Source organism: Mustela lutreola, chromosome 8 (assembly GCF_030435805.1).
Source record: "Mustela lutreola isolate mMusLut2 chromosome 8, mMusLut2.pri, whole genome shotgun sequence".
Taxonomy (NCBI): Eukaryota; Metazoa; Chordata; class Mammalia; order Carnivora; family Mustelidae; genus Mustela; species Mustela lutreola.
The window spans coordinates 33,797,015-33,823,468 of NC_081297.1; the positions used below are offsets into that span (position 1 = coordinate 33,797,015).

General features: G+C 39.3%; 1 protein-coding gene across 1 annotated transcript in view; it reads left to right on the forward strand.

Moving 5' to 3' along the window:
• The window catches only part of CCNY (cyclin Y), a 328,449-nt gene that overhangs the window by 61,385 nt on the left and 240,610 nt on the right, over positions 1-26,454 (forward strand). The window contains exon 3 of the mRNA XM_059184275.1: positions 19,224-19,345. The gene's annotated coding sequence lies outside the window, so the exon portion shown is untranslated. The remainder of the gene's footprint in view (positions 1-19,223; positions 19,346-26,454) is intronic.

A 26,454-nucleotide genomic window follows, 5' to 3' on the forward strand; every position in this document is an offset into this window, starting at 1 on the left:
TAGTCAGTATAACCAAGAAATATATATATAAAAATACAATATATTATATACATTATATATATATTTATATTTTATTTTATATATTATATTTTATATATTATATAGTATATATTTATATGTTATATATATTTTATATATATATTTTCTATATTTATATATTTTATTTTTATATTTTTATATATATTTATTTTATGTATATTTATATTTTTATATATTTTATATATTTTATATATATTATATATTTATATTATATTTTTATAATATATTTTAGATATATTATATATTTATATACATTATATATTTATATATTTTATTTTATATATTTATTTTTAAGTATTTTATATATATCCTAATATATATTTTATATATATTTATATTATATATTTAGTCAGTATAACCAAAGAATAATTTATTAGGAGTTAGAGACAAGGGAGAAAAAGATAATTAAAACCATGAGTTTATAGTGTACTATATTCCTCTCCCATATGCAGGTTGGATTTACATACAAGTTTTCTTTTTTTTTTCCTGGGGACTTTGATCAATTGAGGTTTAGCAATATAAGTTTATATAAGTTTAAATTTAAATATACTGATCTCAGTTCCCAAAACATTGGTTGGTTTGTGATGTTCTGTGCTACTATGCACCCACATTTAACCCTTGCTGGCTGCCTACAAATCTTCAAGCAGGGGTAGGAAGGAGTGGATAAAGCTTAGTGTACGGTCTCCCCTCACTGAGAAATCTGAATGCTGTGTCCTGACCCATGAGTATCTTATTTTGCAAAAGAGAGCCAAGAACAGGGTTTGTGTGGGGAATAGTGGGAGGCAAGCTTCCACTGCTCTCTACATGGCATTCATCACAGTCTGCCTGGGATGAGAGGTAATCAGAGGCAGCGACAGAAAATTTCTATTACCTACCGGACATGCTGTCAGTGATCTGTCTCCTGCATCAGCGACTGAGCGTCTAGAGGGCACCAAGCTCTCATTCTCCTGGAATCTTTGCATTTCCTGCACATGACAGTTCAGCAGGTAATTATTTAGTTATGGTTAAAAGTTATATGTTAGGATATGGAGATGAGGCACCTGGGTGGCTCAGTGGGTTAAGCCACTGCCTTCAGCTCAGGTCATGATCCCAGGGTCCTGGGATCGAGCCCTGCATCAGGCTCTCTGCTCAGCGGGGAGCCTGCTTCTTCCCTCTCTCTCTGCCTGCCTCTCTGCTTACTTGTGATCTCTGTCTTTCAAATAAATAAATAAAATCTTAAAAAAAGTTGTATGTTAGGAGTTGTTTAAAGTAAGGCAGAGGGGGTTGACATCTGTAAGCTAATAAATAAGGATCCGCCGCAGGTTCTTGAGAAGGCTTTTTGTTTTGCTTTGTTTTAATGTTTTGGTTAGGTTATTGCAGGGTTTCTCAACCTGCATTTGAAGCCAGTCAGTTTTTCTGTGGTTGGGCCTGTCCTGTGCACTGTGGAATGTTTAGCAAAATTCCTGACTTCTACCCACGAGGTACCAGTAGCACCCCATAGGAGCAACAACCAAAAATGTCTCCAGACATTGCCAGATGTCTCCTGGGATTGCAAAAGTGCCCCACTTGAAAACCACTGGGCTGTTAGGGGAAGTAGTGAGGTTAGAGGTTAGGAAGATCAGATGTTCAGATAAAAAGAAGGGGAGCCAAAGAAAGGAGGGGGATGGAAGAGAATTCAAGTGTAATTTGATCCAGTGACTCATTACTGGTGCTATTACAACTCTATGTAGTATTTTGGAGCCTACAACAGAAATGTTGTGTGGTACTGAACTAAAACATCTAAGGTACAATTCAAGAGGCATTCCTTTTTATCTCTTCTGGAAAAACTAGGAAACCTGACATTGTTTTCAGAAAACTGTAGCCAGAGTTGTCAGGGAAATGTTATGGACAGTTGTCCTCTTGCTTGAACAAATTTACCTTTTATGTAACAGAAAATACCAATAGTAAACATGCACCTTTTAATGCAAATTGTTATTTTTCGAAAGCTTTCAGTTGAGTGTGTGAGAGAAAAATGTTCTTGCAGGTTATGCTGTAATTCCCTCCTGCTAAGAAGTGTACTGTAAAAATCCATGCTGTTACCCCTTGAAATGTGAAGAAGTCCTCCTTAAAGTGTAGTGGATGTTATCAAATCTGTTTCAGGAGAGGCTTGCAGGGAGCAGGAACATGAAATACATATTAGATGCAAATACTTCGGTTTTGAAAAATTGGCACATTTGTTGTTTATTCCAGCGACAGGAGCTACTAGTGAGTTCACTGTAACCAATAAATGCTGTGGCAGCGTTGGGTGTCATATGATTGTAACAAATCTGCTGTTTACCAGTTAAGGCAGAGATGAGGTGAGGTTTAGGCTGCCTATGGTTTGCTGTCATGCTTCATTTTTCTTAATCCTCCTTACTTTCTGCTCCTGCAAGAACTAAAGAACAGTCCCACTATCTTCCTATATGTGAGTACTGGTAATTATGCCATGTGGATACTTCTAGGAAATGTCCATTTGCAAAAGATATTTGCTTGGTTGCTTTCACACTGATGACAGCAGAATTCCCAGGGACCCAGCTCTTGATACAGAAGTATCGAGAAGTAATGTCCTCAGGACCACAGTGCCAGTCTGGCCCCTCATTTACACTGCTTTATTTCTGCAAAAAAACTGGTTGATACAAGGTGCATGAAATCCACCCCTGTTTTTCAAAGTGAGTTTCTAGTGTTGTAAAACATCTTGTGTTACGTTTGCTCTTTAAATTCTTGTTATATAGGCCATCTTGAATTTGTCATCAGGTACAACGTGAATGTCAGCACCCAGCGCTGCGCGTGCTTGTGCAATACTGCATTCTCATAGGACCGGTCCAGTGGAGGGGCAGTCTCGCTGGTGGGGCCACTAGCCTCTCTCCTCGGTTTCCAGCAGCCTCTTCCCTAGCCTTCGATCTATCCAATACAGCGCCTCAGAGTAGTGCTCTTCCCCTTGCTTGGGGGGAACCAAGAAAGGGCAAGTGCAAAGCCACACGTAAGTGAGGGTTGCAGGCCATTCAGAATGAGATACTCATACTGGTGGAGGCTATTTGGGAAGATCTGGCCTCTGTGGTGTCCCTTCTTTTCTGTTCGTTATTCCCACTACTTCTGCTGTATGTTCCCATTTCCTTTCTCTCTTTTCTCTTTTTCTTCCATCATTTCTTTTTTTTTTTTTTTTTAAAGATTTTATTTATTTATTTGACAGAGAGAAATCACAAGTAGATGGCGAGGCAGGCAGAAAGAGAGAGAGAGAGGGAAGCAGGCTCCCTGCCAAGCAGAGAGCCTGATGCGGGACTCGATCCCAGGACCCTGAGATCATGACCTGAGCTGAAGGCAGCAGCTTAACCCACTGAGCCACCCAGGCGCCCCAACTTCCATCATTTCTTAGTCTGTTCCAGCTGCTGTAATAAAATACGAAAGGCTGAGCTGTTAAAACAACAGAAATGTATTTCTCACAGTGGAGGGTAGAGACTGTAAGTCCAAGATCAGGGCACCAGCATGGTGTGGGGTGGGGGTGAGATTTCTTGTTGTAGCCTCACATGGTGGAAGGGGCAAGGGAGCTCTCTTGGGCTTCTTATAAGGACACAGATGTGATTCCAGAGGTCTCAGTCTTCATAACCTAGTCTCCTCTTGGCTCCACTTCCTAATATCATCACTTTGGGCTTTAGGACTTAACATATTAATTCGGAAGGGGACACAAACATTTATACCATAGCAATATCCTATGTAGTAAAATAACATTCAGGTAGCAAAGCACTCAACAATACAGTAATCTTGGCTTTTATGTGAATTCTGATTCCTTTTAGGGGCAGTTTAGTCTTCAGGGAGCCAGAAAGGTGGCAGTAGTGCCAGCTCACATCATTTTTTTGTTTGTTTTTATTCCTCTCAGTTTTTTAAAAGTAATCCAAGCCCAATGTGGGGCTCAAACTCACGACCCCGAGATCAAGAGGCATAGCACTACTGACTGAGCCAGCCAGGTGTCCCTCCTCTTCCATAGTTTTAAAGGAACATGTCTGCTCCAAGAGAACTTGTACCAAATCCCGAGCACTCCAGTGGGCGGGATCCCACACCCTGAGGAGCAGTAGACTGGAGCACACCTGGCCCCTGGGCCAGACTGCCGAGTCTCAGCTCTGTTGCTCACCAGCATCAATTCCGGGCCTTCTGTTCCTGGATTCCTAACAAGGGATGACCACAGCAAGCTGCCATCGGGTTGTCATGAGGGTAAGTGAGTTTATCAGTGTCAAGTGCTACCCCACAGTTCACACTTGATGAATGTCAGGTGTGATAATCTCACCATCCTTGCCCTCAAGGAACTTGGAAACAGGTTAGGGAGGTGGGACAACAGACATGAAACAGTTTACAAGAGAGTCTGTCACAAAGTTTTACATGTAAGGTTTAAGTGTCACAGGAGTTCAAAGAAGAATGAATTTTTTCAGGGTCTGTGGTCAGATAATGTTAATCGAGGCTGAAGGTTGTTTAGGACAATATACATTACGTGTTTACTCCTATTACCCACTCGCCCAACCGAGTGTTCACCACAGGCCATTTACTTTGCTAATCATGTTTTCTACCCCAGAGAAGAGGTACAATTATGATCCCTGTGCTGGGTGCTGGGTTAATTAATTAGCCTTCCATATGTTGTGTCATTCAATTCTTTCAACCCTCCTGGAATTAGGTGGCAATGTGTCCATTTCACAGATGAAGATACTGAAGTTCAGAGATGTTAGTTACTCTGTGGTGACAGTGGTAATAAACGGCAGAGCTGGGACTGGACAGGTCCCCTGATGGCTGAGCATGTAGAAGAGGGGGCTGCAAGGTTCGAAGGGCTGACAGCATAGGTGCAGAGGGCAGGAAACCGATGAGGCCAACACTCCAGTGAGAACAGAACATCTATTGGGAGTCAGAGGTAAAATGGGATTGCTAGGAGCGATCTTCTTAGAAAGACAACACAGGGCAAGTAAAAGTTCTTGGACTTTATCCAGCGGCAGTGGGAAGCTTACTGGCTCCTGAGCCCTGGAGAGAGTGATGTTATGAAACAAGCTATTACTGAGTTTAGCCTGGCTACAGCCTCACGGGCTAGTGGCAGACTAGAAGGGCAGATACTGGCTTGAGAAGGCAGCTGGGCCAAAGGAGAGATACAGGTGTGAGCTGATGTGGGCGCAGAGAGGGGTGTGCCACAGAGAACAGAGGAAACATCAGTTCTATGGGAATCCTTAAAGGCAAATTGCCAGGACCCTGTGCCAGCTTGGATGAGGATGATAAATGAGAGAAGGAGGATCAGAGTGTTCCAGAATTTCCTGCCCTACACGTCCTGAAAATAGTGATGCTTCTGACAAGGCCCTGAAAATCAGGAAGGTACGTAGAGGAGGATTCGTTTCATTTTATATACATGGAGCTTGAGGTGGCCCCTGGGAATCCTGTAACTATCTGGACAAATGGAGAGGAGTATGCCTGAGAGGTCAGGGCTCGAGACAAAAACTCGAGAATCAGCCATGTGGAGAAAAAAGGATATCCCTCCAAGGTGATGATAATGCATAGGGTTAGGTGCCAAAATAAGGAAAAGAGACTGCCAAGGGAAAAAGAGTAACTGGTTTCGATAGTTACAGGAAAATAGAAGAAATAACAGCATAGACGTTATTCTACATAGACAGGTCAGAAGGTGGTCACTTGGGCCATGTGAGGAAGTGAGCTCATGGGTTCAGTAGACATAAGGGTGGGGGCCACACAAACGGGTAGGGGAGCAATGGAGGGGAGTGAGCAGATGATGGAGAATCTTCAGACTGACAGGAGGATTAGGCGAGGGCTCTCCTGGAAGAGGGGCACAGGGCCAAAGGAAGGCTGTCTTGTTTTTCATTGTAGAATTAAGTGGCAGTAGCTCTGCCTTGGGCTCCCTGCTTAGTGGGAAGTTTGCTTCTCCCTCTCCTGTTGCCCCTCCTCTCCACTCATGTTCTCTTGCTCCCTCTCTCTCTCCAATAAATAAATAAATAAATAAATAAAATCTTAAAAAAAAAAAGTTAAATGTGGGAAGGCACGCCAATGGCCGCGGACAGGGAGAATTTCACAACTCTGCGATTATGAAACAGGTATAACACAAAAAAAGAACTCTGGGGAGGGAATCATTTTGCAGCGTTTTCTTAAACAACAGTGGAACAGTTTGACCATGTCCCACTCAAACAGAAGTGGAGATTTTTCATAAGCTTTATCTCTGTGGCCTCCAAGCTGTTTTTTGATTATTTACATCTAGTAGTATAATTTTTTTGAGCATTCAGTCTCAATAAATGCATATTTAATTTCGAATTATATATATGTACTACTACAGTTCGCTAATGTCTCAAGCTGCATCATTCACTAGTTCACGATTAGAAATAGTTGATATAATTTTATAATTTAAATGTTGTTCTTGATAATGCAGAATTATTTTGGGGTGACTTCCTGTTAGAATTGATTATGTAGCCTTTGTGTTTACCTTGTACTTAGCTGTATAACATGATCCATGTTGACTAGGTCCTTAGAAAGCCCCATTTATACAAACTCATGCACATGAACCCCACACCCCATTCAGAGCACCACACATCCCACTCCAGACCCTTGGCCATCTGATGTAGGACTAGGACTGTGTGAGTATACCAGTGTCAGTCTGTAGATTAGTATCTGTAAACCCTAATTCTCCCCTCCCTTCCTCCTTCCCCCCTACTTTCCTTCCTTGCTACAAAATGAACATCCATAGATGGTCTAATATCTTCTTTTACTTCCCAGTAAATCTTACTACCTTGGAGAACATAATTTGGAGTGCAAGATGGAGGAAATGGGAGAATCACACTTAACATTGTTCCATGGCAGCACTTTCTTTTTCTTTAATAGGCTTCATGCCTTGGATTGGGAATCAGGAACTTGGATTTTTTTCTCTTTATCTCCATCTTGTTTCCTATGTCCTAGGGCAAGTTCTTGTGGGATAAAAACACCTTTCAAACCTTCCTTAAATGACTGCACAGTTTCTTCTGAACTTGCTTATGTGAAAGTGTTATAAAAACTAGAAAATGCCAAATGCATGGTAACTGTCTTTCCAGTTTCATCTCTAGAGCATGCAGACGCCACATAGTACACCTTTTTAAAAAAATTCTTTACAATGTAGCAAATCCTTTTATCATTAAGGATTTCTTTTCAATATTCCAAGTCACTGAAGAATGATGTATGTAGGTAGAATTACACCCCTTGTTAACTATGCAATGAATTACAGATTCCTTTCTGGCGCCTTTGCCCACACAGCTGCCACTTCTCTGAGGTCCCTTCTGTCGTACAAAAGCTTTGTTTTCACTGACAACAAAGTCTCAAGTGTGCACTTAATCGCCTGTTTGAGGGGCAAGTGCCTCCAGATGGTTCACCTTAAGTATAGATGCTGCCAGGCACACCCAAGACCCAAACTACACACCACTCAAACAATTCAGAGGAGAGAAGGATACTACACAACTTGCTTTGCTTAAATCGCCAAGATTAAAGTAAAACAGTTTTTGGGGGGGGGGGCTGGAACCATTTTGAATATTTTTTTTCTGATTATTAATCATTCATGGTAGAAACTTTAGGAAAGAGAGATAAACAGAAAAAGTAAATAAAAATGACCTGTTATCCCAGCCTCTTTGAGCATTTTGGTGTAAGTGGTCCCATTTTTCCCTTCCGTTAATAGGAATAAAATCACACGGGTTATTAATATTATTTTAAAATATGTAATAACATACAGTGATATGTTATTAAGTATTCTTTTCTGATATGATTTTTTGAAAGATTTTATTTATTTATTTGAGAGAGAGAGAGTGCACACAAGCAGGGGGTTGGGGCAGAGGGAGAGGGAGATGCAGACTCCCTGCTGAGCAGAAAGCCCAATGTGGGACTCAATTTCAGGCCCATGAGATCATGACCTGATCCAAAGGCAGATGCTTAACCGACTGAGCCACCCAGGCACCCCGATAAGATTTTTAATGCATCTATTCCACTGGATGGTGCATTCTATTCCACTGGATGGAGCATAATTTATTTAACAACAGGCTACTGTTGAGCACATGCAGATATTTTCGCTGCAGAGTAGGAGAACTGGCCAGTGGGCAGGGCTGGGAAATGAGAGAGACAGTGTATATTTCCCCTGAGCACATGCTCTAAAGAAGATACTTAGGTGAACCTTTCTCCTGTGTTCTGATTCACCCATTTCCTTGATGGTAGAACTTGGCCACATGTTTAGCACTACAATGTATAGCCCATATAATTCTTATTTATTTATTTATTTATTTGATTTTTTTTTTTTCAGTGTCCCAAAATTCATTGTTTATGTACCACACCCAGTGGTGTGCAATACGTGCCCTCCTTTCATACCTACCACTAGGTTCACCCATTTCTCCACCCTTTCCCCTCTAAAATCCTGTTTGTTTCTCAGAGTCCACAGTCTCTCATGGTTTATCTCCCTCTCCGATTTGCCCCAATTCACTTTCCCCTTCCTTTTCCTAATGTCCTCCATGTTATTCCTTATACTCCACAAGTAAGTGAAACCACATAATTGACTTTCTCTGCTTGACTTATTTCACTCAGCATAATCTCCTCCAGTCCCATCCATGTTGATACAAAAGTTGGGTATTCATCCTTTCTGATGGCTGAGTAATATTCCATTGTATATACGGATCACATCTTCTTTATCCTTCATCTGTTGAAAAGCATATTTGTTCTTTCCACAGTTTGGCGATTGTGGACATTGTTGCTATGAACATTGGGGTACATATGGCCCTTCTTTTTACTACATCTGTATCTTTGATGTAAATACCCAGTAGTGCAATTGCAGGGTCATACGGAAGCTCTATTTTTTAATATTTTGAGGAATCTCCATACTGTTTTCCAAAGTTAGCCCATATAATTCTATCTTTAAAGTATCAATGATTCCTTCTTTTGGATGAACTCACAGAAATGGAAATTGGGGATTAGCTGGTTTATAATATCCCAAGTCTTTTGATGAGTATTGATTGCAAAATTTTCATTTGGAAAATTTGAACCAATTTCTTGTTCCGAGAGTAAGGCTCTTCATTTCCTCAGTGTTATTGCTAACATTGGTGTAATGTTTTTTAAACATATTTTTGAGTGGGAATAGTTTTGACTCTTTATGTTTATTGAATTAAGCTATTCTGTGGTCATCTTGCCAAAAAATGTTCTTGGTTTCTGAGTCTCCCTTAGATGGTTGTGAAACTTTTAGTTTCTTGTTTGTTTTTAAGGCAATAACTATAGTAATAAAGAACAAAAGTGGAACATACCAAGAGAGTGTATTACAATCACAATTGAATAGCAGGATGTGCTGCTAAAGCATTCCTATAGGCAAGAATTCAATGATGGAGGTATTGGTTAGATGATGTTTTACATTACAAAGTTACAAAGTTTATCTGAAGATAAACCATGCTAGTTACCTAATTCTTTTTGTAATAGAGTATGAGATGACTCCTAGATTTTAGGGAAATAGTTTCTTGATGTTTGAACAGAAATTAATGTCTATATGATGAGCTCCCACCAACCATGATTCAGGATGCTAAATAGTATTTGATACCAGGTCAAGTTTGCCAAGGCACTCTAGTGACTCAAAATCCATTAACAGTAACAAATTAATATCTGATGTATTGAAGTATTATCGTTTCTGTATTCTCACACTATGAACTGATTTGTGTCCTCACCCCCTCCGTAACAACTACCTATGTGCAACTGTTGGCTTCATCAATTGAAAACTGAGTAGCAGATTTGAATTTAGTTCTGTATCTAGTAATGAAGAAGATACATAAACTACTGTATCTACTGAAGACAGAAAACATCAGTTTCACTAGATCTCACCTTATTTTTTTAAAGATTTTATTTATTTATTTGACAGAGATCACAAGTAGGCAGAGAGAGAAGAGGAAGCAGGCTTTTTGCTGAGCAGAGAGCCCGATGCGGGGCTTGATTCCAGGACCCTGGGATCATGACCTGAGCCGAAGGCAGAGGCTTTAACCCACTGAGCCACCCAGGCGTCCCAGGCCTTATTTTATTTTATTTTATTTTTTTAACATGGCATTTAAAAGGCTTGATAGAAAAATAAATGATCCTCTTATTTTTGAAGTGTTAGCTGCTTTATGCTACTATACTATAAAATAAAATGTGAAAGCTTAACCACATTGTAATTTTCTTGCAGTTCTGACTATGTATTTCCCTGTGGTAATGGCAAAAAGCATGGATTTGCTTCCGTTTTTAGTTTTATTCAGGAATCTCAACAGCAGCCATGTAGTAATGCAAGTACTGGAATAATAATGACAACTCAGTAAATTACATTTAACTAGAGAGAGTGGGAATTGCTGTTTTTGAATTTATTGAATATTTTGGCTAATCAGTGGTTGAAGTAGGTGTTTGCTAAATATTTACCTGCCTGCCTCACCTATTGTGCTCTTTTAGGTTGAGGGAGGGTAATGGAAAGAAATATAAGAAATGATCCCTCCACTCAGGAGCTAACAAACCAGTTAAGTAGACATCTTTACATATATGAACATGAATACTACCAAACAGTGCCCAGTTGCTAAGTGATGAAGCAGAAAATGAATATAACCATAGGAATTTGCATTGGAGGGAAGGACAGTAAAGCACTGGAGCAGTGAGGAAGGCTTCAAGGAGGAGGTTGGCCGGTGGGGCTTGCTGAGATGACCAAATGAAGAGAAAAGGAAGCAGAGTAGGAAATGGTAGTGGCTAGAGAAACTCAAGTTATGGTAAAAGATTATCCTAAGGAGTCCAAGGCCCTGTGTTCAAAGATAGGACAAACTAGCCTTGGGACTGTTGGGTTTGAATTCTGGGGCTGTGGGCTGGGTGGTCTAGTCCTGGGACACAGAACTGAGAGGAGTTCAGGGGCAGGTAAGTCTTTAGGTAATCTGGCTGCATTAAAATTTCACGCCATGGGTGAATGGAAAGCTTATAAGACCAGTTCTAGGGCAGTGCTGGCCAATGGAAATAGAGTATATGCCACATAGATAATTTAAAATTTTCTGGTAGCCACATTAAAAAAAAGTAAAAAGAAAGAGGTCACAATAATTTTTATATTTTATTTAATCCAAGATACCACAAATATCATCTCAACAGATAATTGAGATAAAAAATTATTTGTCACGTATTTTAGTTTTTTGTTCCTAAGTCTTTGAAATTCAGCATATATTTTTATATCTGTAGCATATCTCAGTTGGACTGATCACACTGCAAGTACTAATAGCCACATGTGGCTTGTGGCGACCATACTGAACAATATAGTTCTTGGGTTGAGTACCCCAACCAGGGATGCCAGTAAGAGTTAGAACTAGTGTGAGTATTATGCAGGAAAACTGGGTAAATCAAACTATATTCTAGTTTCAGTTAAAGCTTTTATGAGGGAAAAGGAAGAGAGAGAAAGGTAGAATTTAATGGAACAATTTTTTAAAAAAAGATTTCTATTTATTTACTTGAGATAGGGAGAAAGTGAGAGAGAGCATGAGCGGGGAGAAGCTGAGGGAGAAACAGATTCTCTACAGAGCCGGGAGCCCGATGCAGGACTTGATTCTGGAACTCCGGGATCATGACCTGAGCCGAAGGCAGACACTTAACCAACTGAGCCACCCTGGTGCCCTGGAACAAATGCTTTAACTAAAGGGTTCTGGAAATTCTCAAGGCTGATACTCAAGTCAAAGGAGTCCATTCCAAGCTCTCCTAAGTAATCATAATCATGCAGAGAACTAGAGGTTCTCTGGAGATCAGGTACAGGTCTGGGTTCATGGGAGGGCCATCAAGAGGAGACAAAAGCAGTTCAGAGGACAAGAGTGAAGAAACGACCCTCTCTGCAATAAGGGTCTACACTAGGGTATGAAGGGGAGGAAGTTAAGATTGGGTAGGTGGTAGAAGGGAAGATGATGATTGAGACTAGAATTTCTCTGAAGGTATAGATGAGGTAAGGATGTAGACTTGGAAAGCAGATTGGGCCTAACCATGAGCTATGACCTCACTATGTAGGAGGACCTCACCATGTGGGAAGACTCAAGTATATTAGAGGTCTACACCACTGCAAAGACAGGACCTACTATATGGGAAGACCTTACACAGTGGGAGGACCCCACCACAAAACAGGACTTTCTCATGTACAAGGACCCCACCAAGAAATAGGACCTCACCATGTGGAAGGAATCTACCATAAGATAAGAGTCCACCAAATGAGATCACTCCTCATGTGATAGAAACTCTCCATGCAGGAGGAACCATGAAATAAAAAGAGAACTCATAGAATGGGAGAAGATATTTGCAAATATCTTTGCAAATGATAAATGACTTGTTTCCAGAATATGTAGAGAACTCTAATAGTCAATAACATAAAGATAAATAACTCAGTTTTAATAGTAGGAAAAGGATATGAATAAATGTTTCTCCAAAAAAGACATATAAATGCCCAATAAGCTCATGAAAAGATACTGAACATCATGCAAATCAAAATCACAGTAAGATGCCTCTTCATACTCCCTGGATGGCTAGAGTGAAAAGTAGGCAATAACAAATGTTGAGAACAGGGGCACCTGGCTGGCTCGGTGGATTTCTAATGATTTTCTAATATTTTCTAATATATTGTTTCCTATTCTATGTCACTATTATTTTGTTTCCTATATTATCACTTTTAACTCCTATATTTATTAATTATTTTCTTCCTTTTACTTTGATTTAATTTGCTCTTCTGTTTCTGGCTTCTTGATATGGATGCTTAGATTGATTTTAGCACTTTCTTCTTTTATAATTGAGCATTTAAAACTATACATTTTCTTCTAAGTATTTTTCATATCCTACAAATTTTGACATATTTTTACATTTTCATTTAGGTAAAAATATTGTCTAATTCGTGACTTCTACCCTTGGGCTATTTAATTTAAATGTTTTGTTTAGTTTTTAAGATATTTTAGGTTTTCTAAATAATTTCAGATAATTCCATTTTTTTTTGAAAATGCTATCTGTAATTATTTCAATCCTTTTAAATATGATGAAGCATGTTGTCTGACTCAGCATTTGGATCTTAGTAAATGTTTCATGTACACTTGTGTTTTACTGTTGCTGAGTGAAGCATACTGCAAATATAAATTAGAACCGTTGTTCAATAGGATGGTTCAGATCATCTATATAGTTACTGATTTTCTTTTTTCTATCAAATACTAAGACAGGGCAAAGGAAGTCTCCAGGTATGCCTTTGTCTGTTTCCATTTACACTTCTATCAGCTTTCCTTCATATATTTTGAAGCTCTATTTTGGGTGCATTCAACTTTAAGATTTTTGTTAGGTTTGATGAATTTCCAAATCTGCATTGTTCCTTTTTCTTTTCCTACCTTCTTTTGGGTTATGTTTTAGAAGTCCACTTTATTTCCACTGTTAGTTTATAAGCTATTTCTCTTCATCCTAATTATTAATGGTTCCTCTAAGATTTATAGTATCGTTGTTTAACTTATTCAGTCTACATCGAAGTAATATTATACCATATCTTGTATAAGATATGTAAGACTCTTGCAACATTATGCTTGCTTTTTTCTCCCCTCTTGTCCTTTGAACCCTTGTCATACATTTTCTTTCTTTTTTTTTTTTTTTAAGATTTTATTTATCTGACACAGAGAGAGAGATCACAAGGAGGCAGAGAGGCAGGCAGAGAGAGAGGGCTCCCTGCCGAGCAGAAAGCCCGATGAGGGGCTCGATCCCAGGACCCTGAGATCATGACCTGAGCGGAAGGCAGAGGCTTAACTCACTGAGCCACCCAGGCACCCCAATCATACATTTTATTTCTACACCTGTTAGTGAATATCACAACACACTGTGTTTTTTTTTAATTTTGGTTTTTTCTTTGCTCAGTTACCATTTAAAGAAATTAATACATTAATACAAAAAATATTTCATACTTATCCACATATTGACCATTTCTAGTGCTCTTCGTTCCTTTGTGTAAGTCCAAGTTTTCCATCAGATAGCATTTTCCTTTTGCCTGCAGAACTTCCTTTAACATTTCTTTAGTACAAATCTACAAGTGACCAAGTCTCTCCATTTTTGCTTATCTAAAAGTTTGCTTTTGTTTTGAAGAACAGTTTAATATAGAATTATAAATTGACTTTTTACTCTTTCCACATTTTATAGTCATTTCATTTTTTTCTTGCATATTTCTGACGAGAAATTGGCTAGAATTTCTATCTACATTCCTCTGTGTATAATGTGTTTCCCGCTTTCTCTGGCAACTTTCCTCCCGCCCTGGCAACTTTTAAGATGTATCTCTTAATCACTTGTTTTCAGTAATTTGACTATGATATACCTCCATTTGGGATGTGAATATGTGTGTTTATTCTGCTTGGGATTCTTTGGGATTCCTGGTCTGTGATTTATAGTGTTCATTAAATTTGAGACTTCTTTTTTAAAGCCATTATTTTTTCTATCACTTTTTCTGGATTTCACATATATGAAACCACTTGATACTATCCCACAGGACCCTGAAGCTCGGTTCACTGTTTTTAGCCACCTTATTGAAATATCATTTTCAAACCATAAAGTTCAGCTACTTGAAGTGTATAATCCGGGGGTGCCTAAGTGGCTCAGTGGGTTAAAGCCTCTGCCTTCGGCTCAGGTCATGATCCCAGGGTCCTGGGATTGAGCCCCACATCGGGCTCTCTGCTCGCAGGGAACCTGCTTCCTCCTCTCTCTCTGCCTGCCTCTCTGCCTATTTGTGATCTCTGTCAAATAAATAAATAAATAAAATCTTTAAAAAAAAATAAAGTGTACAATCCAATGGTTTTTAATATATTTACAGACTTGTGCAACCATCACCATAATCTAATTTTAGAACCTTTACACATCCCCAAAGGAACCCTTGCATGCATTAGCAATCATTCACCATTCCTGCCATCCCCCAACACCTTCCAGGCCTAAGCAACCACTAATCTACGTGTCTATGGATTTGTCTATTCTAGACATGCCATATAAATCATCATGTAGTATGTGGTCTGTTGCAACTGACTTTTTCATTTAGCATAATGTATTGAGGTTCATCAATGTTGTATAATTTATCAATACTTCATTCCTTGTGGTCACCACATAATATTCCACTGTGTGGACATACTCTTGTTTATCCATTCACTAATTGATAGACATTTGTGTTGCCCATTCACTAATTGATAGACATTTGTGTTGTTTTTACTTTTTGATTAATATGAATAATTCTGCTGTGAGAATTATATGTCCACGCAAGTATGGACATGTGTTTTTATTTCTCCTGGGGTAGATACCTAGCGGTGGAATTGCTGGGTCATATATTCTCTCCAGTGTTTAACATTTTCAAGGAATGGCAACACTGTTTTCCAATATGGCTACAGCATTTTACAGTTCTCACCAGCAACAAATGAGGGTTCCAGTTTCTCCACATTGTTCTCAACATTTGTTTGTTTAAGATTTTATTTATTTATTTGACAGAGAGAGAGATCACAAGTAGACAGAGAGGCAGACAGAGAATGAGAGGGAAGCAGGCTCCCTGCTGAGCAGAGAGCCCGATGTGGGGCTCGATATCAGGACCCTGAGATCATGACCTGAGCCAAAGGCAGAAGCTTAACCCACTGAGCCACCCAGAAGCCCTTGCTTTAATATTTTTCTTAAAAGATTTATTTATTTGAGAGAGCAAGAGCATGAGCAGGGTGAGGGCTGAGGGAGAGGAATAGAATCTTAAGCAGACTCCACGCCCAGTGTAGAGCCTGATGCAGGGCTCCATCTCATGACCCTGAGACCATGACCTGAACCAAAATCAAGCGCCTGACACTTAACTGACTGGGCCACCCAGGTGTCCCAAGTTTGCTTTATTTTTTTATTTTTATTTTTTAAAAAAAGATTTTATTTATTTATTTGACAGAGAGATCACAAGTAGCCAGAGAGGCAGGCAGAGGGAGAGGGGAAAGCAGGCTCCCTGGTGAGCAAAGAGCCTGATGCAGGGCTCGGTCCCAGGACCCCGAGATCATGACCTGAGCCGAAGGTAGAGGCTTAACCCACAGCCACTCAGGCGCCCCGAGGTTGCCTTAATATTGAAAAAAAAAATTCAATGTAACTGCCACATTAACAGAATTAAGGAGAAAACCAGATGATCTTCCTATGTGATACACAAAAAATGTTTAATAAAATTCAATACCCATTCATAATACAAAAACCTCTTAAAAAGCAAACTAGAAATGGAAAGGACCTTCTTCAATTTGGCAAAGGGTATCTGAAAAACCTTTAGCTAACATTATCTGTTAGGGTGAATGCTTTCACCAGGACTGAAAATAAAGTAAGAATAATGCTGTCAAGGTCTTGATTCAGCATTGTACTGAAGGTCCTAGCTAGTACAATAGGTAAGAAAAAATAAAAGGAATACAGACTGAAAGAAGTAAAACTGCCTTTTTTGCAGATGACATGATTGTGTATGTAGAAAAATTGAAGTAATCTATAAAGAGTCAAATAGAAGAATTGAATTTAGCATATATAAGGTTATATACACAAAAATCTAGTCTTTCTAATATACTAGCAATGAGCATTTGGAAGTTGAAATAAAATGCCACTTACTATAGTATCAAAAGATGAACTACTTAGGGATAAATTTAACACAGTATGTCCAAGGTCTTTATGACTAAAAACAACAACAAACTACAAAAATTGCCAAACAAAAGTAAAGAAGAACTAAATAAATGGAGATGTACCAAGTTTCTAAACTGAAGACTAAATATTGTGATGTCAATCCCCTCCCTCCATCGTTCCATAGCTCAGTGAAATCCCAATCAAAATCCCAGCAGGCAATTTTACAACTTATTCTAAAATTTTTATATAAAAACAAGATCTAGAATAGCCAAAATGATTCTGAACAGGAACACTTCAACTATCAGATTTCAAGATGGATCACAAAGCTACCTTACTATACTACAGGATAAACATATGGGTCAGGTAGATCCTGGAACGGACCTACCCATATATGGTCAAATACCATATATGGTCAAATCATTTTTTGACAAAGGGCCACAGTAATTCAAAGGGGAAAAATAGTCCTTCTAACAAATGGTATAGGAACAACTGGATAATCACATGAAAAAAAAAGAACCTTGATTCTTAGCATATTCCATATACAAAATTAATCTCTAATTAGATCATATACCTAAGCTTAATGGGTAAAACTTACAATTTCTAAAATAAAACATAGAAGAAAATCTATATGAACTGGAGATAGTAGAAGATTTCTTAGGGCATAAACAATGAGAGTTCAGCTATTGATATCAAGCTATCAATAAATCAGACTTCTACAGAGTTAGAACTTATGCCCTTCAGAGGACAATACTAAAAAAAAAAACAAAACAAAAAACAAAACAAAACAAAACCACACAAACCACTCAGTGGAAGAAAATATTCTCGAAACACATCCCTGACAAAAGAATTGTATCCAGAATATATAAAGAACTACTACAATTCAGTAAGATAAACAACCCAATTAAATTGGGAAAAGACTTGAAAAGACACTTTATAAGCTATATGGACATACAAAAATGTGTCAGCATCATTAAGCAGGGCAATTCAAAGTAAAACCACAGCGAGGGGTGCTTGGGTGGCTCAGTCAGTTCATTGTCCAACTGTTGATCTCAGCTCAGGTCTTGACATCAGGGTCATGAGTTCAAGACCCATGTTGCGTCCCATGCCAATACTTAAAGGGGAAAAAAAAAAAAGTAAAACCACAGTGGTTATATTAAGAATCTGGAGCAATTACAAATCTCATACATTGTTGATGGGAATGTAAAACAGTACCAGTACTTCAGAAAAGTGGTTTTTTCTTTCTTTTTTTTTTTTTTTAGAAAAGCGGTTATTTCTTATAAAGTTAAACATATACTTACTGTAAAACCCAGCAGTCTTATTTCTACATATTTTCCCAAGAGAAAAGAAATCTCCACACAACGACTTGTACATGAATGTCCATAACAACTTTATTTACAATAGACAAAAAGTAGAAACAACCTAAATGTCCATCATTATTTGTTGTATATAAACAAATGTGGAATGCCACACATGGCAACGCTAATTAGCAATAAGCAGAACTAGTCATAAATTCGACTAGTCATATATGCAACAACACATTTGAATCTTAAAAAAAGCCTTACACTGGGGTATTATATATCCTGTATGATTACAGTTTTATGAAACTTTAGAAAAGACAAATCTGATTCACAGTGACAGAACACTGATGAGGGGTGGTGTGGGGGTGGGGAGTACTGATCTAGATTTTGGAAATTTGGCAGGTAACAAAAATGTTCGAGTTCTTGTGGTGGTGGTTATCCCGGTATGCTAAAATTCTTAAAACTCACTGAAATGTTTTGACAATTGAAACGGGAGTATTTGGTTTTATGTAAACTATACCTCATTAAAATTTATTTTTAAAAAACGGAAGGGAAATAGAAGGCATTATCAATATAATTAGGTTTGAATTTTCTTAGCTCAAATCGAATTCTATTTCTGCTTCTCTGAGACCGTTCCGGTCATCCTGACTGAACTAGGATAGCAAAAAATGTCAACGCTGTATTTTGAGATACAATGTATGTAGATAATTTGTTATTTATATAGTTCGCTAATTCTTCATATTTTTATACTATGTTGATATTTAGATGTAAATCTCTCTTAGGGCTTCTGTGAGTGGAGCTGGCTGATCGCAGACGTTTTCATGTAGCTTTAAGAAATGTTGATTATATTCAAGTGTGTCCAAGTAGAGAATTAGAATTATAACAAGATATTCTTTATAAAGTCTATTGTTAAATGTAGCCTAATATTCCATTAAAAAAATAATTCCTTACTGGACTTTTGGATTTTTGGTTCTGAATAAATATGAGTCTTCCATTGAGACCCTAAAGGCCACCAAAGCCTGAAGTGATGGTTTCCTCTCCCAGCTCTTAGGGCAATTACTTGGTGTATTGCTTATATGGCAGTTCAATACTTCCATGTTTGCACTCTTTCCAACTGGTTCTTCAAGTACTTGTTGGTGTCATTTTGCTGTACTGATTAATTGAATTGGGATTTATTCAACTACTTTGTTGTATGGGGCTTTTGTTACAAATCAAAATAAAAATAAGCTCAATTCTTAGTAATTCCACAGAATTGTTCCAGATTAATGTTGATTGATTAATCTGTTTAATTTACAGAGCTCAGCTGCTGTAATTTTCTTGAGGGTGGATGATGTAGAGAAGAAAGCATTAACAGAGGAGCAGGAGACCTGGATTTCTGAGTGGGCAGTCACAAGGCTGGGTCTGGTTTTACAAAGCAGGTACTGTGAGCCTCTCATCGCCTCATTTAGGACACTTTCTAGGGTTCTCTTTCTAAATGGAGACTTCCTAAAGGGATTGAGCCTTGTTTGCTGGGTTCGAGGGTTAGTATGTTTTCACTCTCCTTTGATATATCAAATATCTTTAATTTCTGTTATCTTTGAAGTTTCGACCTTTGTCAAATACTTTTTAGTGGAGAAGACAATGGTCTTCTGCCTTTTAAAAATGTCTTTTTTTTTTTTTAAAGATTTTATTTCTTTGACAGAGAGAGAGAGGGAGGGAGGGAGAGAGAAAACAAGTAGGGGGAGTGGCAGGCAGAGGCAGAGGGAGAAGCAGGCTCCCCACCAAGCAGGGAGCCCAATGTGGGGCTCGATCCCAGGACCCTGGGATCATGACTTGAGCCAAAGGTAGCTGCTTTTCCAACTGAGCCATCCAGGCGCCCCTGACTTTTAAGACATCTTAATAATTATAAGGTACCGATAGATTCAACATACACAGTTCCCTCTACTCTACCACTAAGAGTACATTCCTGGGGTGAGGGATGGGGTGGGGTAGTGAGGGGGCACAGCCCTCAAAAGACAGAAACTAAGTGGGCAGAAGATAGCTTAAGTAGCAGCATAGCCAATATCATTTTACAGTAAGTTAAATAAAATGGAGGATAACATGTTCCGTGCCCAAGGGCAAGAAATGGTAACAACTGATGCCTGTTAGTCGAAGAGCTAGAATTATATACAGAATGCCAAATATCCAGGTTGCACTTTCCTGCATCAGAACCTCTACTTCCCTTGTTTCCTGATCTTATGGCCACGGATGAGATATCCTCCAGTGTGGACGCCACTCTATTCATTTGTATGGATTCTACTTCACAATCCTTGCTTGTCTTAGCAGGCAATAGTTTTAGATGAAGGCTATCAGGGGAAGAAAAGCATTTGAGGTAAAGGATTCAGCAAGGAAATGCATTATGGCATTTTGGAAAAGATACAGATTTAAAGTAAAAAAAAAAAGAACAGAGGAAAACAAAATCAACTAGGTTTTGATTTTAATGGTTATCATCGTTAACACAGTCTATTTGTGAGTATCTCTAAACACGTCCCTTTGCATGTATATTTATAGGGAAATACTCACATATGTAATCTGCTTTTTCCCCTCAACAATATTTCATGGTTTTCTAGAATAATAAGTATAGATGTATATACATCTTTATTTTTATGACTTCATAGCTTCCATTGTATACAGCAGAATTTACTTAACTAGTCTTTGCTTCAAGGGCATTTAGGCTGCATTGAGTTTTTCAGTATTATAAATTAAATGGAAATAATTAGCATATTTTACCCAAATAACTTAATATCTATGAATGTTAATACTCCTTTCAAATATTTTTTTAATCAGTTCTACAGACTTGTGACCGGAGAAAATTGTTAACAAGAGTGGAAGTGTTTTTTATTTCCTGAGAAGGAAAGCCTTTTTCTACTCCGTTCACAATGTTACCATGTACATCTTAGAGTATGGGAGATGGGGAACTTAAATCTTGTTTCCGTCTTCTGTTTTGCACTCATATACAGAAGTGTCCCAAAGCAAAGTTGTGACCTATAAATTCTGGGAGCAGTTTAAGGTCACGGGGGTCCTATATCTGAGTCTTTTCTGCACTGATTTTATTTTCACCTGATCCACGGTCATCTGTGTATTCCCTCACCCCCATGTTTTCTCTGAGTATTCACAGACCCTCTCCACAGTGGCTCCTGGCTGAGCACCCCCTAAGAGTGGGTTTTGTTCTCTCTTGCCTTTTCTCTAGCCCCTCAGAGTTTTATGAATGAAGATATAGCCCTGTATTACCACTGCTTTTGTGCCTTGAGTGATCCTTCTGGCTAATCAGATATACTAACTGGTTACAACTGGGCTATTAGAGAACAGTAACATTTTTTTAATTTTTTTTTATTTTTATTTTTTTTTAAAGATTTTATTTATTTATTTGACAGAGAGAAATCACAAGTAGATGGAGAGGCAGGCAGAGAGAGAGAGAAGCAGGCTCCCTGCTGAGCAGAGAGCCCGATGCGGGACTCGATCCCAGGACCCTGAGATCATGACCTGAGCCGAAGGCAGCGGCTTAACCCACTGAGCCACCCAGGCACCCGAGAACAGTAACATTTTAATGTGTGAATACTCCAGATATCACTTATCAAAGGCAAAATGTGATTTTAAGGCCTTATTCCCAAAGGAGGCCAGCTGGGAATTTTAAGCATCCTGTAAGGCAGTGAGGGCATCAGCACCAAACAAGGGGGGCCTGTGCATCTTCAGGCCACACTACTAAGGGAGGTGCCTGTTTTGAACAGCTTCTCTCCAGCCCAGTATGATAGCAAGAAGTCTTTGGAAGTTATGGGACTCAGCTCATTTCCAAACAGAAGACCCCAATTCTTGGGGCTGATGATAAAAGGTGCAGATGTGGAGCTGGGATAAAGGCAGAAGGTACAGATTTTCACTGCTTTCTTTGTATCACTCATTGTTTTTCTTGGCATTTACCCAAACAGTGACTGTTTGACATTCATTAAAGCTCAGCATCATGCACTGGGCCGAGGTAAAGTCCCCAGGAAATGCAGAAGGATTATAACCAAGCAACAGGAAGAAGTTTCTATGAGGTTTCTAATAGTCAGGTAGTCATTCTGTAGGCTTTTGAAGGTCTTGGGGTAAGGTGATATTATCATGAGGAAACATTGCAGGTAATATCAAATATAAGTTCACCTGCTGGACAGAAGGAAAAGTCTCATCTTGGAAAAACAACATGCTGAAGATTGTCAGGGCTGGATTTAGAATACAGCTCTCTAATTGTATGCAGCTTCTCTCTGTTAAGATACGCAAAACCACTGTGGTCCATCAGTGGGAAACTAAGATTGAGACAATTACTGCTTCTTGGGATTTACCTGACAGTGCCTTGATGCCTGCCAGGTGTTGCTGTTCTTAGGAATGGAGTGTCTGTTAGACATTACTGTTCACAGTACTGGGGCTCCAAAAAATAAGAAGTTTTGCTTCCCACTTCAGAATTTCCTTGGAGAAATGTAGTAGAAAATAACACATATTAATAAATCCTGTGATATAGGTAGGTGTGTGTAAAATGTTAGAGGCAATGAAACTCATCCAGTTACAGATCACAGAAAGGCCAGAAGTTCTCAAAGGCTGTTTTCGTTTTAAGGTCTTAAATTTTTTTCTCATTTAAGAAGAAAAAAAATCTGTTACAGCCCTGCTTATCTGCAACTGGGCAGACTTCCAGGCTCACATATAACTTTCTAGAGTGTTGTGGGAAAACTGGAACCAGAATGACTGTTTAAAAGCCCTCCTATAGACATTAATCTTAAGAAGCATTTTGAAATTAACAATCTATCTTTGTCTTTTGAAAACAAGTGTCACTTCCCCCTTTTAAACTGTTTTTGGTGGGATGCTAAACTAGATAATGAACTGTTGCTTTCCTTCAGGTACTATGAAAAATGTCAGGATGTGTACCTCCTGATGGAAAGAATCAGTAACATTTGTGCAGTAAATAACTGGCCAATTTATTTATTTATTTATTAAAAAGATTTTACTTATTTATTTGTCAGAGAGAGAGAGAGAACGAACACAGGCACAAACAGGCAGAGGCGGAGAGAGAAGCAGGCTCCCTGCTGAGCAGAGAGCCCGATGTGGGACTCAATCCCAAGACCCTGGGATCTTGACCTGAGCCGAAGTCAGCAGCTTAACCCACTGAGCCACCCAGGTGTCCCAGTAACTGGCCAATTTAGACAGGACTTTTCAACCTCGGCACAGCTGCCATTTTGGGCTGTACATCTCTTGCTGTGGGAGCTGTCCTGGTATAGGATGTTCAGCAGCATCTCTTGCTCCTACTCACTAGAGAGAGGAGCCTTCCCTCCCCAGTGGTGGCATTAAAAAACATCTCCCGACATGGGCAATCTGTTCCTTCACTGACTTGGACAAACTGGCAAAATATGTCAACTGAATGATGAATGTGGCTTTTGAGTGTGTACCCACTGCTTGCAAGCACATGCACAGACATACTGCATATTACCTTTTTTTTTTTCCTGGAATTGGGTGTTTTCAGGTTTAAAAAAAACCATGAAGCGTGGCAACCTAAGCTCTGGGATTCCAACTTCTCCTTCTGAAGTAAACAAGTTAATGAACGATATATTTCTTTCTAATACAGTCAGAACTAGGCTCTGAAAGCACAACTCCATCTCATAAGGGCTGTTTTCCTGGTTAATTCATTCATGAGAAGGCTAAAAGGGTAATAAACACTTTATTGCCTATATATCTCTATCAGTCTCAAGAGCCTCACAATACAAGACATATTTCCTCGAATATTTTGCCATATAATAAGAGAGAATTATCAGTGAAGACTTTGTACATTCATCACTAACAACCCCCTGCCTGGTTTGATCTGCTCTTCTCCTGTTGAGAAGAAAGAACGGAGAGACACGGGGATTAAAAAGGGAGGGAGCGGGTTTAGGTACTTGCTGAGCCTGGTACTCAGGTAACAAACAGTCCTTAAGCACATCCTACATGCCAGGCACTGTGCAAAGGGCCACAAAGAACAAGCAGGGAAGCACAAGAGGATGCCCTTTCAGAGCGTAGAGTTTAGGAGGCAAGATAAAATAATGCATAAAATAAGTAGAAAGAGATGAGTGGTTTTAGATAAAAACTATGAGTTTACGATTTCCAGCAGAGGGACTAAGAAAAAAGTGTTTGTGCTGGGCTTTGAAGGCTGAGGATTAAAAACATGGAGGTGGGCAACAGAGTAGGAAGGGTGTTTAGGTGATGGGAGTCACACAAGTAAAGCAAGACAGGAATGGTAGGCCTGATAGCGAGTTCTGAGCAGTTCTAATCAGCTGGAGAAAAGGTGGTGGCTTGAATGCCAGGCAGAGTGCAGTTTCTATTCTATAGGTAGTGAGAAGCTATTAACAAATCTTAAGAGAAGTGACCGGATCCACTTCAGTAGGATCAACCTAGCTGCCCCTATGGACCCCAGGGCTGTTTGAATGTTGAGTTATAGCTGTAGAGTATTTGGAGTTCCTTGGAGATTAAAAATGTGAGGAAGAGGCAGTAAGTTAACACAACTCATCAACTATCCTTATTTTACTTTTAAAATACTGCTAGGTTTTGTTATGTTGGGAACAGGGTCTGAACTGAGGTCAGTTAACTAACATAAAGATAAGTATGTGAAAATGTCTGGCTCATTGTAGACGTTCAGTAAATCCCTAACAATGCCCCCAATACCAGCCATCTTAGCCTAGAAAGACATCTTGCCTGTGATCGGAAGAATACAAGGCGGCAGAAACCAACTTTCTACCTTTTTCCCAAGTAGTCAATGGAGGAGTCATGAAGAGAGGTCCTTTTTGACAGGAAAGAGTCAATTTCCTGGGTTGGGTGGATGTTCAGCATATATACCAGAGTGTGTGTATAGAGTTTCCTGCTCACAGGAGCCTTTGGTTCCAGTTCTGGGAATGCTAAAGGAGTGCTATATTAAAGTAATACATCAGACATTTATTTTTTTTAATTTCCATGGGGACTAATGTGTCTTTGGAGAAACAACTTCTATTGCCACAAAATCTAATCTTGACTCCAGAACCTGCCTACTGCATTTTCCCATTCCAACCTCAATTCTGCGATGGAGAGCCAAGTACATAAGATGACTGCACCGTTCTAGTCAGAGTCCCCATTATCTCGGGGCCAATCAGCGAAAACTGCTGACACAGACACACAGGACTGTATCAAAGGATAATCCTTGCCAAATCAGGATCAGATTTGGATGCATATTACTTGGGAATTCAAAATAACCATGGCTTATACAACATAATTTATTTCTTTCATGTAAAACAAGCATATGGGGACATATCTTAGTTCATGGCTTTCATCTGCAAGGTCAGCTGGTATTCCAAAGTATGCACTAGAATTCCAGCCATCACGTCCACAATCCAAGAAGCAGAGAAGAGGAAACACCTTCGGAGAGTTTTCTTGTAAGATTCCACTCAGAAATCACTGGCCACACTTAGTCACATGACCAGCTATCATCTCTGAGGTCCTCACAAAATAGAGGGCTCCATAAAAAGAAAGATGGGGGACTGACCCGGGTTAGAGAAGTAACAGCCTCTCCCAGTCTGGCACTGTGAGATGCTGGGATTTGCCTTATCAAAAGTACAACCTAGTTCTTAGAGACTGCACATACCTTTACCATATCTCTTGCTGGTCAGCATGAAGGTATGATAAAGCAGGTAAGAGTTTGGCAAGGGCAAGAGAAAGATTAGACTTCTTAAGACTGGTTAGCCTGGGGACAGGAGGTGAATTCTCAGTTGCATGATAGATAAATCAGCTTCCAAGTGGGCCTCTGCCCAGAAACTCAGAGACCATGGCTGTCCCTAGCTTCAGTATTTGTTTCAAAAACAAAAGTTTTACTCATGGCACCAGTGCTATCTTCTCCTCATCCTCCTTTCCTTACGGCAGCATTCTTTCCTGTTGGGCTGGAGTATGACCTTAAGAATCCTACTTAACACATTGTTCCTGGCAGTTACTCTATTCCAAGGGACTTAGCATCAGTGTTTAAATCTACTAGCCATCTTTAACTGATGGTGGGAATTTTCATTCTGACAACCTCTGGATATAATTCTTTACGTCAGGGGCGCCTGGGTGGTTCAGTGGGTTAAAGCCTCTGCCTTCGGCTCAGGTCATGATTCCAGGGTTCTGGGATCGAGTCTTACATCAGGCTCTCTGCTCAGCAGGGAGCCTGGTCCCCACTCCCCCCCGCCCCACCTGTCTCTCTCCCTATTTGTGATCTCTGTCAAACAAATCAATATCTTAAAAAAAAAAAAAATTCTTTACTTCACAGGAGTCAATCTCCCATAGTGGAATTTTAGATCTAACTACAGGCAAGAAAGCTTTTTAATATAGGTAGCAGTCTTGGTAGATTTCAGACTTTACCACTAATTGACTACAATCATTCACATTGCTGGACACATTCTACACCTGATCTTCAACTGTTTACTTTACCAGATGATGAGTTTCTCAAGGGTAAGAACTAAATCTTGTCCATTTTTGTATCCCTAAGGTGCCTGGCTCAGTATACTTTTAAGAAATG